Genomic DNA, 6,596 nt, shown 5'->3' on the forward strand with positions numbered 1-6,596 from the left:
AACTAGGTAAGACATAGAGACGACGTGATTTTAGGGACACGCAAAGGAAACCTTAATTAATATAATTATGGTAATATATTTGTTAATGATGTATATGTAGATAGATGATTATATATGGTTTTGCAGAAGGGTGGGTCAAACTAATTACTTGGGCAGAGACGACCCACTCTGTGATTGAGCATGGAATGAGGTAAGTATATAATATGCTTGACTGGTCGTAGTTTAGTTAGAACCTAAGGCGCCTCGTGGAGGAACTACATGCCTTATTTATTATGTGTATAGTTGGTTGTGTGGTTAGTGGGAAGTTAAGGCGCATCAGTGGAGGAACTACCTGCCTTAATTATTATTCTTAAGGATGTTTTATTAGTCGTTGAAAGTTAAGGCGCCTCGATGGAGGAACTAACTGCCTTGTGGATTGTGTATATATACGTATTATTATATGTTGTTTTTAGGGCTACTCACACCAGCATTGTTTATAATGCTGACCCGATTTGCATGTTTGCTTATCGGGTGTGTTCATTCAATGAACATAGTTGATAAGTTTTGACAGGTTTAGTGTTGAAGAAGGAAGGTCAAGGCAACGCTTGTGGTTTGCATTAAGCGTTACATCCACTACAACGTAATCAAAGACTTTTGTGACGGCTAGGAGGCGTCCACAATTATTTTTGTGGCCTTTACAAGGCGTTGAAATTTAAAGCGCCTCTATTGGTGTCGAATTATTTGTGACGCCAAAGTGCCGTCACAATTGACATAATTATCGACGCAGATGCGCCGTCACTAAATATGAATTACTAACGCCTTTGTCGCCGTCACTAAATGTGTATTACTAACGCTTCGTCGCCACTAAATTTGCATTTGTCGTCACTATTGAACTTTCGAATTGCCCCAAAAAACCGGCGCTTATAACTTGGTGCCAAAACAAATTAACGCCTCGATCACAAGAATTATAAATTTGTCTTTTTTTTAAAATGCTTACTGACGTCTGTCAGGCGTCACAAATTATTATTTATTTAAAAAATAATAATATTACTGACGCCTGTCAGACAGGCGTCACAAGTTATTATTTATTTATAAAAAAATATTTTCTTTTGATTTCCATCCTAATATTTATATTTTTTTTCCCCTGAAATCGGCTGCATAAATACAACCACATAAACCCCAAACACATAATATAATTACGACTACAAGCAAGTATATACAAGGAAAATCTTAGTAATAACCATCACCAAAATTTGACTAAGTATATATATCACTAAATGAATAACATGTAAATTAAAAGATATAGATGTATGGATATAGCATAATCTACCAACATACTATTTCAATATAATCTCTATAGAACAACTCAAGATCACATCCTAAGAAGCAAGAGCATGGGGTCCTTGACGATTCTCCTGGCAGTCTCGCTCTAAAACAAACACACCCTGGACCAAGCCGGGCTACTACAGATCTTCGGGTGATGTGCATTTTTCCTTCATAAAACAACTAGACCTTAGTCAATACAAGCTAAGGAACCACTAAAACAAGCTATTGACTAGTCAATATACACAATTTTCACTAACCGCAATCGTAACATAATATGCTCGCCACATGCATGATTTCACAAAAAAATAAAGTTTACTAGCATTTAGACTGTTAAGAGTAGAACCTTTTCAGCACTCCTAAACCTCGGCTTCCAACCACGAGAATCAAGCTTCAAGTCATCAACTACATCACAAAGTTTATCCCTCGGATCGCCCTAATAAATCTTAAACACCACAAGAATCCGCTCCATTCAAGTACAAAATCAAACGAGAGAAAAAGATCATTTAAAATGGTATGAAACGGTTCTCGTGGCTAAATGGTTAAGGAATTATCGAGCTCTGCAAGCCAACCAAGGCTGCAGATGGTTTAGGAAGTTAATAAATATTCAACCAAAAGAAAATATATTGTACATGCAGCAAATTAGCAAGTGAATTTCACGAAGTTCTTATTGCAAAAAAGAGGTTTTGAGTTCCTTGACAGTAAAATTTCCATACACATGACAAAGTTACAAGACATTCTATATGAAAACCCGGCAACGCATTAACTTCTTCTATTCGGACATAAAAATGATGCTTTGTGTTGCAAAAACTATTAACATATGCTAACAACTTCAAGATGTGCAAATACATTCCCCTCAAGATCCCCGACATTATAACCGTGGATTTACGTAGTCTCGTGTGTTTAAGAGTTCAGGATGGTTTGGGATTTGTTTAGACTAGTTATAAAATTCTAATTTGAAACCTGAGTAAAACCAATTAGCAATAAAATACAATAAGAAACTTAAACACACCTGGATGAGCTTATTGGCATTATCGTAACGCCATGTTCTTCCAAAACCTCACAGAGCTTGCCTACTATAATGTTTGAGCCTTTTAGTGCATCACAAAATACCTGCACAATAAAGCATAAGTAAACTTGTTACTCCATGTAATGTCAATCATCTGGATAATGGAGCATATAGCCCTTGACTAAAGACAGTTCATCGATCGAATGAACCAAACAATGCAAAGATAGACACAAATGCATTGTAATTATTTTTGGTGAAATAGATATAATATTTAAATTCAGAACTAGAGAAGCTAACCATATTTGTGCGTAGTGAAGCAAAGATCCACTTTGAGTCCTTTGATTTCATTCAGTCCATCTCAAGATAAAACCAAGTAACGATTGATTCGATTCACTTCATCCATCCAGTTTAAAACCGATGGAAATCACAATCGATAACATCCGCTACTAGATACTAAGTAGCTTTTAGCAATATACATTGCTAATGAATAATGAGACCAGCCAAGGGAATAACGGCGTGATGTCGAGGTAGCATCAATATATAAGAAAACATAGACAACCCGCTATAATTTTTGCTTTCCTGTGATCCCCTCGAGCTTGCAAACACTCTCTTGCAATGCAACAAAAGCTGCAGCCAAGATAAGATCCCCACTTGCCTCATTCCACCATCTAATGTTTTCCTCGGTCTTCTAGCCCGAAATTGAAACAAATAAGTTGCTATCAACTCTCGAAAAGAATTTAGCAAAGAAAAAAGACCAATGCAAACCAGGAGAGCTTACACGATTTGGCAAGGCCGGCCATTAACCGGTAAGTAGAGTTGTCAATTTCACTACCTCGAAATCAGCATTACAACACGGTGATTTTTATCCCAAGACATCCACCTACATATATGTACTCTAGTCCGACTCGACTTAACTACACAAAGTATCAAGATTAGACATTTGTATCCTTTATACAGACATATAAGCAATTTAGTATTTGAAAATATAAAACCTTCATGAATCCAACCCACATACACATACACATTGTTACTTTTCAGCTTTTTGTCTTTTCGTTTTTGGTCCAAAACATTGAGGAACTATATTATCATAGCCACATACACATTGTTACTTACCACTGATGCATTAAATATGCGTGCTCCATCTATGTGAAGCTTCAGGCCATGTTTTTTCGCTACCTCTCCAACTTGATCGGTATACTCAATAGAGACGATTTGAAGACGATTTCAACAACACTAGTGTCACTTTCTGCCCTTTGTCTGCCAAGAAAATAATTTGGATTCATCAAAGCGGAATCAGCAGTAATAGGCCTTCTCAACGGCTGATTAGGCATACTCATATCAATAATAACAACACTATTCTGCGGTGATGTTTCTCGTACACATATATACTTATCCGATTCCATCGTTACATGTGTAATTCCAATACTAGGCAACTACAAATCACATAAAAACATAATCAGCTCAACATTCAATAATTCAGATCCAACAGGAATCGGGGTTGTAGTAAGTGGGGAGTTTGACTTGCCTTTAGGCCCACTATCATCAACTCTTATCCTCTTACGGGAAAGAATCCGTTGTGGACATAGTAAACCCGCTACTAGGAGCCGCCCTTAGCCCATTCTCGACTTTTAGGCAGTCATCGAGGGTTGACGAATTCCTTATCAAGCTAAAAGCAAACGGAAGGTACACCTTACTCATGAACAAAAATATGCAACCTCTGGGGGTAGAATATTTCTAGTGGACCTTATGCCAAAACCTCGGAAGATTATTAGTAAATGGTTTCATGGGTGACTAGGTCTAGTCGTCTATCCAATCTAACTAACTGTCGCTTCGAGGGTAAAACCCGACAACTCATGATAAACTATCAAGAAATTATAATATACTCGAGATCAAAAGCTAGTTCTTGAAATAATACAACGGAAAATATTTCCTTCGCTGAGACAGACTCTAGCTGAGCATCAATGAGATTCAGAGTTTCTTCAACCAGGCATGTTAAACTGTCATCGGTAACTTTGCGGTGTCCTTATTGTGTTCTATAGAAACGACTTTTAACATCCCGGCTGTCGACCTTGGCAACAAACAAATAAAAAATCTCTTAATCCTTTTCAGTTGAAATAAATAAATAATGGAATCATCTGCTCAGATTTCTCACCTAAAGCTGGAGCAGCTGGTGGTACTTCAACCTCCTGCGCTAGGCGATTCCAACCACGCCTAACTTTCCTGTCTAAGTCCATCACCTGCAAAGGAGTAATAAGCATTAATAACCCAAGTAACAATGAGAAGCGTTTAACAAGATGGAATGAAACCCACCAATCTCTCGCAAAACTGTGCGAGCTCAGCTTTGAACTTGGGCACATGCGCATTGCTTGAACACAGAACAAAGCGGCCAACAGAGTTGCTCTAGACCGTGGGTTGGACACTTTAGCTTCCCAGACAAGAATATGAAACTTTCATGTGATATGCTAAAGAAGAATAAGCGGAAAGTATGAATATGAAAAATCCAATACCACGAATTCAAAAAAATCATTATTTTGGTCTCAAAGAAAGAAGACTAAATCAGTTCAAGTAGTGAAACAAATCACAAATCACAAGACACATAGTTATTGTTTTTATGCACGAGAAAATCATCCACAGTTTCATCACTAGAAATCTTCCCTCTAACCATTGACAAGTGTCAACTTTCTATTTGTCCCACAAGCCCACATAGAATATGTTCCCACGTATAAAATTCACAACTCCGCACACACACACACACCCCTGCCCCTTTCTCTTTCTCTTTCTCTTTCTCTCTCCTTCTCTCGGTGCTGAAATAAAATAATAACATTGAGCATAGTGAAAGACATGCAAATAATCGAAATAGAAGTTATATATAAGAAACCAATTCAAGTTAAGACAACCCGAGATGCAGAGGCTCTTTACTTCTGAACATTACTTTGAATCAGCTCATTTGTATACCATCTACGTCATGAGAGAGACATTGGCCCCATGCATTGGATGAATCAAGGAATGTGCAAAGATTACCAATCAAAATAAACACTCGACAATGAAACGAGAACAATCATACATGACGCTATTTCTTGGGTGACCCATACTAATAACCAAGTGCTTTAATCCATTGGGAGACATATACCACTACCAATCTAAATAAACACTAAATAACAGAGCGAGAACAATCATACATGACGCTCTTGGGTAACTATACTAATAATCAAGTGCTTTAATTCATTGGAAAATATATACCAATCACTATACCTAAATTAAACATAAAGTCCCCGAGGTAAACATTGTAATTGGATCTGCATTATATGACATATTAAGCAAATGAAATACATGGTTTTGCATTCTTTATAACTTACGTGTGTCTCCAAGAGTGACTCGAAACTTACTTGATGGTTTTGCATGACAAGACATCCAAGACTCAATTTTTAAGCAACTCGGAGGAACCGCACATCCCCAAAGATGTATCATTTATTAAAATTATGAACGCGGTTGCCATCACAATATGGTTAGAATAGCCAAATTATTTCCCGCGTCTTTGATACAAACATACTTGGCAGTTAAATTAGAAATTCATAGCTAACCGATACAGGATCGACTAGCAAACCGTGTCTACTTCTTCGAGGATTAATTGGACCAATTAAGAGTTTTTGCGAATGATTTTCATGTCCAAAGACCGACTAACTACACCAAAGAGAAACCATCGAAGCTCTAGATTTTTGAACATTGGGAGAAAAAAATGTTACCTTGGTAGCTTCTTTCACTTTGAATAAATTATATAACCACCGATACCATCGTAAGTCACCAACCAATAATCTGACTCATCTTGAATGTCACTTAAATGCTAAAAGATATCATCTACCACTACTTAAATATCGGTTTACATTAATGCTACAATCAATGACAAGCAAATAACTTCTCAATTAATTCAATCAGAAAAAAAGTATTTAAGACGAATTTGGCGAGAGAATACTTACAGATTCCAAATGAGAGTAAGGAACTTGACGAAGTTAACATCTCCAAGACAAGCAGCCAAGACTCCATATATCATTTGCAAGCCCATAGCCATGACTCTTCCCGTTGACAACCTACATTTCACAAAATGTATTATGACTTAACAAAACATTACATACATTATTCATGAATTCAAAAGGCAGATCATCCATGCATTGATTGGTATTGAACAATTAAAACTGACTTCCCCAATCAGATTGAAGAAACCGACAATTCCATATGGAAATTACCATTTAAAAAAAAAAATCTAATTGCTAATCTAATGCCCTAAGAA

Source organism: Coptis chinensis, chromosome 4, assembly GCF_015680905.1.
Source record: "Coptis chinensis isolate HL-2020 chromosome 4, ASM1568090v1, whole genome shotgun sequence".
In the NCBI taxonomy this organism is placed as follows: domain Eukaryota; kingdom Viridiplantae; phylum Streptophyta; class Magnoliopsida; order Ranunculales; family Ranunculaceae; genus Coptis; species Coptis chinensis.